This window comes from Macadamia integrifolia, chromosome 5, assembly GCF_013358625.1.
Source record: "Macadamia integrifolia cultivar HAES 741 chromosome 5, SCU_Mint_v3, whole genome shotgun sequence".
Classification (NCBI taxonomy): Eukaryota; Viridiplantae; Streptophyta; class Magnoliopsida; order Proteales; family Proteaceae; genus Macadamia; species Macadamia integrifolia.
Window position 1 is genome coordinate 9,043,886 of NC_056561.1, and position 10,140 is coordinate 9,054,025.

The 10,140-nt window shown below is 34.2% G+C and overlaps 1 long non-coding RNA gene across 1 annotated transcript; it reads right to left on the minus strand.

The window, feature by feature from the left end:
- Positions 1-8,241: 8,241 nt before the first annotated feature.
- On the minus strand, positions 8,242-10,035 carry LOC122078326. Its single transcript, XR_006140045.1, has 2 exons — positions 9,445-10,035; positions 8,242-8,891 (listed from the first exon to the last, which is right to left on the minus strand). It is a non-coding gene; the product is annotated as an uncharacterized LOC122078326 (long non-coding RNA).
- Between the last annotated feature and the right edge of the window lie 105 nt (positions 10,036-10,140).

A 10,140-nucleotide genomic window follows, 5' to 3' on the forward strand; every position in this document is an offset into this window, starting at 1 on the left:
CTATATCAATATCATATTCTTAGTAAAATAATTTCTATCTTTTAGATCAACACAAATTCCTTTCGATTTTAAGTGATTCTCCCAAAATAACTTCCTTTCAAAGAAATGAAGCCTAAAGAAATCGGTCTTTGAACATAATAGTTTCAAAAATCCATTAACAAAGCAAACTTTTGAGAAATGGTTGAAACAAATGAATAGCTGAAACCAAAAGGAAAATATTGAGACATGATGATTATATATAGGTGAGAATTTTCCTCCACCAAAGATGAAGAAAAAAATATATAATCCATCTAGGACAAAAATACTTTGCCCCCTATGTACGAAGTCGATAATGCCCTCCTTGTGAGATCATGGGAGGAACCTAGTAATCAAAACCAAATGCGAAATTAAATATTTTGGTCTACCTCCTCTTGAACCGTAGTAACCTGTCATTGCCAGATATTGGTGAGATCCTCTTTTGTTTTTTTTTCTCTTACTCTTTGATAGATTTGGTGTGAGCAAATGTCTCACATTCTTAGTCAATCTCCTTCCTTTATCTTCTCTCAACTCTTGTCTTCTCAATGGGACGAGAAAAGATGCTTTGAATGGAAAGAGGGACTAGAGTCCTTATTTATATTAACTACATTATCCTCACCCATTATGGTAGATAGCCAGTTACATACAATTATATCACATTTGCTTTATTTGATATTTAATTAAGTATACTGATTGTGACATTTGTAGCAACATAAGGCCACATTAGCCAACATTTATTTAATTAAATATCTTAATTATGACTTATGTGGTAACATAATGCCATATCAGCCAACATTCTCCCACTTGGCCTAGATTGCCATATACCAAATAAATGATTAAGTTCCAAACTTTATGTATGGCCATACTAAACTCAATTTGATGGAGAACTTTGCATTCAAGACGAAAATTTTAACTCAATGAATCATGGTAGTTCAAGTTTCCAATACTTTAACTTTTTCCTTCCATGTATCACGATAAGTCATCATTCTCAACCTGAACCATTATGTGATGAAGTTTAAACTTTATGGAATTAATCCCATGATTAATTTTGAATTGACTCAGTGATCTACTTTAGTCCAAACTTTATTGCCTAATGAGTATAGGCATCTGTTATTCAGAATAAATGTGCACTACTATAATTGAATAGCAAGAAAATTGAATTGATAGCAACTTTATGGATACTTTTGTCGGAATCAAACTTTATATTGTAATATCTGAAAATTACAATTAAATACACAATAATTTGCTTAAGCCCATGTTCCTTACATGATCTACAAAAATCTTAGGTGCAAGCTCTTTGGTAAATGGGTCAGCAATGTTATCATTGGCACCTATATGTTCGATAGAAACCTTGTGATCCCGAACATCTTTTTTTATGATAAAATACTTGTTCTCGATGTGTCTGCATCGACTAACTGAACAAGTATTGTTAAAAAAATCTAATTGCTGCTGTGTTATCACAGTATACACAAATTCTCAGTGGATGGTACTGTCTTAATGTCTATGATAAATTGCCTTAACCATGATGCTTGAGAGATAGCCTAATAGTATGCCACCACTTTGGCTTCCATAGTAGATGAAGCAGTCTTTCGTTGCTTTATGCTTCTCCAGGATACTGCTCCTCCAGCTGATAAAAATATGTATCTTGATGTAGATCTCCTTGTATCTTCACATCCAGCATAATCTAAGTCTGTGTATTCTATCAACTCCATTTCATTTACACGCTTGTAGGTAAGCATGAGATCTCTGGTGCCCTTTAGGTACCTGAATACTTTGTTTGCTATTATCCAATGTGACATACCTGGATTCTTTTAGAACCTTCCTAAGACTCCCATTGCAAAGGTAATGTCAGGCCTTGTACAGACCTGAGCATATATCAAACTGCCCACCGCAGATGCATAAGGGATTTTCTCCATTTCTTTTAACTCTATATCATTCATCGGGCATTGTTCAAGATTAAGTTTGTCACCTTTTGTAATTGGTGCCACACTTGATCTGGAATCCCTCAATCCGAAACGATCAAGAATTTTATCAATATATCATTTTTAGAACAATCCTAGGTCTTCATAGACCTATCCCGATGAATTTCTATGCCCAAAACATAGAAGGCTTCACCCATGTCCTTCATATCGAAATTTCTTGTCAAGAATTCCTTGGTGTCATGTATCAATACAAGATCACTGCTCGCCAAAAGAATATCATTCACGTATAATACTAGAATAATGAAACCACTTCCCTTAGCCTTGATGTAGATACATTGATTTGCACGATTCTCCATAAATCCAAATGAAGTAATCGTGTGATCAAACTTTAAGTACCACTGTCGAGAAGCTTGTTTCAACCCATATATGGATCTCTTCAATTTACAAACAAGTTCTTCTTTTTTTGATGAAAAACCTTCAGAATGTTTCATGTCAACCTCCTCATCAAGATCTCCATTAAGAAATGCATTTCTGACATCCATTTGGTGAAGCTTAAGGTCAAAATGAGCCACCAATGCCATAACAATACGCATTGAATCTTTTCTTGATATTAGCGAAAAGGTTTCTTTATAATGTATATTTTTCTTCTGATTATAACCTTTTGCCACTAATCGGCTTTGTAACGCTCAATGTTAACCATTGGAGTCTCTTTTGGTCTTGTAGACCCATTTATAACCTACAGTTTTTGCTCCATTTGGTAACTTCACAAGTTCCCAAACTTGATTCTTTGACATTGACTCCATTTCATCCTTCATGGCATTAAGCCATAGATTGGAGTATTGACAGTTCATGGCTTGTTTAAATGACAATGGATCAATGGATCATCCCCAATTCTAATGTCACTTCCATCTTCTAGGAGATAAACATAATAATTTGAAGGTATGGCCGACTTTCTAACTCTTGAGGATCTTCTCAATCCTTGTTGTTCATCAATTGCATCCTTATGTTGATCAACAGGTTCAACAATAGATCGATCCATCTGTGGTAACGGCTCAAGAGTAGGTTGCTCATGAGTCAGTTCTTCATGTTCCACATATCTAGGACCACGTGTCATAGATAAAGGTATTATTCTTGATCCTTCGCCTATTGACATGGAAGTATCATCAAAATCTATGTGTTATTCAAACCTTATATTTTGAACTCATGAACTCCCACTGTTATTGCAATCCTCTAAGAATTTGGCTATCCTTGACTCAACAATATTCTGTCTATATGAGGGACAATAGAATCTAAAACCCTTAGTGTTATCTGGATATCCAATGAAGAATCCACTAACAATTCTAGAATCTAGTTTGTTCTCATGTGGATTGTCAACCCTTACTTCAGCTGGGCACCCCCAAACACAAAAGTGATTTAAACTAGGTTTCTGTTTTGTCCAAAGCTCAAAAGGCATTATAGTAACAGACTTTGATGGAACCCTATTTAAAATGTGCACAGGTGCTTTTAGAGCTTCACTCCACAATGATATTGGGAGAGTGAAATTACTCACCATACGCCTAACCATTTCTATTAAAGTATGATTCATTCTTTCAGTAACTCCATTTTGATCCGGAGATCCAGGCATGTTATATTGTGCAATGATACCTTGCTCTTGAAGAAAATGTGCAAATGGACCAGGTTTCTGTCCAAATTCTGTGTACTTATCATAATATTCTCCACCTCTATCTGATTTAACAATTTTGATTGTTTTATCAGTTTGTTTCTCTACTTCTGCCTTATAGATCTTGAAAACGTCTAATGCTTCATCTTTATGATCTAATAAATAGAGATACATATACCTAGTGTGGTCATCTATAAATGAGATAAAATATCTCTGACCATCTAGGCATAGTGGAGAAAATGATCCACAAATGTCTGTTTGTATGATCTCGAGAGTTTCTATACTCTTCCTTGCACCTTTTTTTGACTTGTTGGTTTGCTTTCCTTTGATGCAATCCACGCAAGTTCCAAAATCTGTGAAATCTAGAGTACCAAGTACTCCTTCTTTCACCAGTCTTTTCATTCTCTCAATGGAGATATGTCCTAATCTTTGGTGCCACAACACAGAGGATTTTTCATTAATAATAATTATTTTGATGCCTACATTATTGGATGTGGATATTAAACTGCTTTCATAAGAAATGTCTAAATTTAACAAATATGAACCATCAATTAAAGCACTAGAACCAACCATCATATTGTTTTTCAAAATCTTTAAACTAAAATGAAAAACAAATCCTAATGGTGCCAAACATGACACCGATATCAAGTTCTTCTTGAAAGATGGAATATAAAATGTTCTATTCAAATCCATTATAATACATGAATGCAAAATAAATCTAAAAATTCCTGTAGCTACTACTTTAGATTGCATCCCGTTGCCTAAATAGATGCACCTTTCATTTTTCGTCGGTAGCCTTGTTTCCAAAAAGCCCTGGAAAGTAGTGGCAATGTGAGTTGTGCAACTAGAATCAACCCACCAATTATTGTTATAAGAATCAACTAATAATGACTCATAGCATACAAATGTTTCAAATATACCTTTCTTTTCTAACCACTGCTTGTATTTGGCACAATCTTTCTTTTGATGTCCTAGTTTCTTGTAGAAGAAATACTTTGTAGATGCCTTCATGCCTTCAGTCTTTATAGACAACTTTCCTTTGTCTTTCTTCCCTTTAGACTTGTTGGACTGTCCCTTATACTTAGTAGTTAGATTTGCACTTTCCATTTTTGAATCTCTTTTCAACATGTCTTCCTCCTCAACAAAAATGTGAGCTAAGTCATTAATTGACCACTCACCCTTTTGTATATAATAGGAGGTCTTTATGCTAGTAAATTCCTTAGGAAGAGGATTCAAAACATGGTATACTAGATAATTATCTGGTAGAACCAACTTAAGTGCCTTCAACTGAACCACTATATCTCTCATTTTCCTAATATATGCCCTCACTCCTTTAGTTCTGTTATACCTGATGGAGTTAAATTTTTCAATGAGGGTCATAGTTATTGACTTATCTGACTTGACAAATTTCTCATCCATAGCCTTAGGATAATCAACTGCCAAATCACAATCTGGGATTGAGCTCTTGATGGTTTGACTTAGATGTTCTTTTATTATAGCAAGACAAACCTTATTAGTTCTCTCTCACTCTTTAGAGCAATATCTTTCTTCTTGCATACTTAATTCCGTGAGAGGTGCAAGTTTCTCTTCACAGATCGTAAAGTCATTGTCCATAACTATTAATGTCATTACGACATTTTCCTTCCATTCTTGGTAATTATTCCCAACCAGCATGAAAACTCTATAAACATTATCCAGGGGTACTGCAATTAATTTAAGAGAAGCAATCAATTAAACAAATAAATAAAGCATGCTAATATTATACTAACATTTAACTCATGTTAATTTTAGACACCACATGTTGATATCAACCAATTCCAATAACCAACAACATACTAAAGCTCATTGTATCCCGTCGCTGGACTACAACTATAATTTGTAATAGTTTTTCAAACAGTAGTTTCATTAAGAATTATGTATTCCTTAAATGATATCAGTATCAAACGGTAGTTTCATTACAACTTGTCATTGGACTGCAATTATAACAATAAAAGTTTGATTCTTATGTGGTAAAACTAATTTGCATCACACCAAGTCAAAACTACACCGTTTGATGTAGTACCTAGTGCTTATCACAATTATCTTACCCCAACTTATGTGTATGTAAAATAATTTTCTCTCGTTGGGATAGAAAATCATCTACATACTTTAGTTACAAAATAATGATGTAATCTATGTATTTAAGAAATGCCCATCACTTTATGGAATACAATATAAGTAACAATCCTTTAATAACATTTCTTATAATACTTACATCTAGATCCCTTATATGTTTTCATAAGCTTGATTCTTTATTCCATAAAATAATAAATAAATAAAAGTGTCAATAAAAATGCATAGTGACTTATTTAAATGTTATCAACTTTAACGCATTTTCCATTCAAGTAATGTTAACAAATAACATCATGTGGAATAAGATTATAATAAAACAACATATGAAAACATGCATAATCAATATCTAGATAATATCAAAATTACAAAAGGAGGTCCAAAACATGGTTCCATAAGTACAAAGTCCCAAATAATGAGGTCGTTTACCTAAATGACATATAATTCGGTTCTGAAATAAAAAAAATTTAGATTCAGAAGATCTAAAATATATTCTTAAAAGGACTGACCTTACAACTTCAGAGTGACAAATTACCAGCTCTAAAAGTATGAAAAACCTGTACTATCATGTATAAATTGAATAGGCAAAAACAAACAAACAGAATCGGATCGAACTGATCGAGTTAGGTTAACCTATCTGGATCGAATTACATGAACCATGACCACATTGTGTCTACACCTGGATCACCCATATAACATTAATTGGGTTAATGGGTTAACCATATATCATTAATTGGTTTTTTTATTAAATAGTCTATATGGTTAATGAGAAACTCAACCCCCTTTATTACCCAAAGAATATTTCATATACTTTTAATAATCACCCATTATCTTTATCACAAAATAAATTTGGTTTTGAAAACTATGCAACTTGTAAGTGATAAAGTAACCACATTTTATATGAAATTTTAAAACTCATCATTAATGAAGTGTTATAATGAGCTTAAAAACTTCTATGATTATAAATCAAAGACAATAACTACCCATCACATCATGTCATAAATAGTTGTGAGTTATCTAAACTTTCAAAACCCAAACCCTATACATTAATGAGTTCTGGGAATTATTACTTTTTTTTTTAATTAACCTGAGGTAACTTTAGCTTTATTGGGAGAATTAAGGCTATGTTTTGTTGCATAGAAAAGAAAAGAAAAGAATAACGAATCTAGAAAAGCAAAGAAAAGAAAAGAAAAATAAAGATTTATAGGGGTTTGGTTGACAAGGAAAAGAAAAGAAAAGAAACTTTCTTAGGGATTGGTTGACATAATAAGAAAAGAAAATAAAATTTTCTCCAATGTCACCTCAACTTCTGGAGTCTTCAAAATTTTACCCTTATAATGACTTAAACCTTGCCCCATGCTTATGCTGCACTCTACATAGAGTCACTAGTTTTTGTTAGCTGGCCTATTATCTTCTTATGCCTTCATTGTTAAAGGATACTTTCCACTAGGGTTGTCAATTCTAAGCCCACACCGGTAGGCCCGATCGAGCCCTACACATTTATGGCCCAACCTAGACCAGCCTGATTAATAAATGTGTCGGGCTCAAGCCCGACATGTTTATTAAATGGGCATTCACAGTGTAGGTAACTAGCCCATCGGGCTCCCAGCCAAACCGACACGTTTATATACCCGACTTGAACCGACTTGTTGTAGCCCGACCCAGCCCGACCCCCTTTAACCTTACATAAAGTTCCTATTGTGCCACTACTAGTAAAAAACTAATTAAGCTTTCTTACTTTTTGCTTTGTAGTATGATTTGATTTAATTAAGCTTTATTTTAGAAGTTGTAATGGTCATAATCTCATATTTTATTTTAAAAAAGAACAACCATAATCTCAACCCACTTAAGAATATAATTTCAAGGTAGGCACGTTTAAAGCCCGTTTAGGATTAAATAGGTTTGAAGCCCAGTTAAAACCCATTTAAGGAAGCCCGATTATAAACTGTATCATGTCCCCCCAAGCTAGGCCCATCTACTTAAACGGGTGTTCACAGTGCAAGACTTTCAAGTGGTCTAGCCCGATTAGGCCTGATTGAGATCGGCCCGGCCCAACCAGTTGACACCCCTACTTTCCACTACCTTCATTTTCCTTCTCAAGTAAATTGCTTTGATAATCTAGTTCGTTCAGGTGTAAGGATTGAAGCTTGACCTGTTTATATATGGTTAACTTAATCCTTGAGACCTCTTGAATCTTGCCACTACATCTCCTCATTGATTAATCCATGATTTGGTATTTTTTCTTGCATCCGAGGTCAAACCAATAATGAAAATGCATACATCAATCTATATAATGCGATATATTCTAGGTTGGTGGTAACTCCAAATTTTAACCCAAAAGATGATACTGAAGTTGTAGTAGTTCTTGAGATGGACTATTGTGACTAAGGGGTTGTTGAGAAGTATTACTGGAATGCACTCCAACAGGTTCTCAAGCACCCCAAGCATCCTCTCGAAGTTGTTCATGAATTCCACTATATATTATTTTCATATGACTTGTTAAATGAAATGATACTGCCCAAACTCTAATATCAATTCAGCAAAGAAAAAGAAAAAGAAGAATTTTCTCACTTCTAAAACATCACTTTCCCCAAGCTTTTGACATACAAACATATTAGGCAATAGATTCTCATCAAGCTTTTATATCTCTCAATGTACATTTCAATTCTTTCTTACATCTAAGCTGGCTCCATGCTAGTGTCTTTTGACCTTAGAAAATAATGAATCACCAAAGCCATGCTGATCATACGTAGAACATAAGAGTTAAACACGAAGGAAGAATAACCTCATTTTCTCCATTCTTCCACACAAATTACACTATAGCCTCTTCTCTAATACAGAATCATTTAATTCTTGTCCACAGGTCTTACAATTAGTAATTTGTGAAACCAATGCCCAAAAATGTGTTTTATTATCATGACATTGATCCCGTATAGAACCTCATTGATTGCTTCTGCCTTCTAAGTGTTTTGGTTGAATGGACTCAAAGTCCTTTTTGGGGTCCTTGTACCTGCATCCTCACCAGTGCAGCGTAGATGCCATCCTTCATAAGGAGTTCTTTGTGTGCCATTTTAGACTACCTTACTATCAGATACAACTACCACAGTGTTTGCACTTTTAACAGTCGAAAGCCTATGAGCTATTGCAAGAACAGTCCGTCCCTTCATGAGAGAATCCATGGCATCCTACACAACACATGAGAATGATTAACTAAAATGTGGAATGAAACAAAAAAAAGTACTTTAGAAAATAGGACATTAATTGGTTATAATCTGTACATTATGTTTTAAGAACTCAGAAAGGTCTAATAAACAATAAGGGGCATAAGAGATTCCTGGTGAAACTAATTTTATGAAGAAAAAGATGTGGATTCTGGTTGAGACAAAGATTTCCTTTGAAATTAAGCACATAAAGAGAGTACCACTGGCCTTGTCAATACATGCAGGGTGCCATAACATGTCCCAAAATAAATGTTTCTGAGAAAATTGGGGTAACTACCTAAATCAAGAGGAGCTTTTATCACTATTGAGAAATTACAAAACCTATTTTCACTATGTCACTGGCCTCTGTACTCACACTGTAGCTGTGGGTTTGGTGTTAGGTAATCAGTTAACTGACAAAAATCAATGTTGTCAAATCAAGCACCAACCAATTGAGAATACCAGCTAGTACTATTGCACAAAGTTGCAAAGTCCAACTCCATCAATAGTGAAGACTGTAATATAATATCTGCCTTACCTGAACAAGATATTCACTTTCAACATCCAATGCACTTGTTGCTTCAACTAGTAAGAGGATTCTTGGATGCATCAGAATACTTTATCCATATTTATTTCTGGACATATAGTGTTTCTATTCTCCTGTCCCCCTGCTTCCTCTCATTTTTCTCTTTTTCAGATATAGTAATAATATAATTTTCCAATATGGACAACTCAATGCAATTTTAGTATATGTAAACCTATCAAGATTATTACATTCAGCACCATATGATTTGGTGGAGAAGGATATGCAAACCAAACATCATCTAGCTCCACTTCTCCATCTTAATCCCTATCATGAGGACCACATCAAAAACATCATGGTGTCTGCTTGTAAAACTATTTATAAACAGCAATATGGACATGAAGCACAAGTGGCTGAGATAGAGGGTTGGCAAGAAGACATCCAAAATGATCACTAAATGTAACTTTGAAGCATAAGGATCCCTTATGCTTGTATGAATGAATCGTTGATTCTACTCTACATGAACAGAAACACTGCCAATCTTTTTTTCACTGTTAGGATTTTCACAAGATTGATCATTTTTCTTTCCTTCAATGCATATGAAAGTTTCCCATAACCTCACTTGAACTGTTTAAATTTTGAGCACTATTCTCATGTTATGGGCGTAACTGTCTAGGGAAGGGATTTTCTAAAACTAACTAAAAAATATCA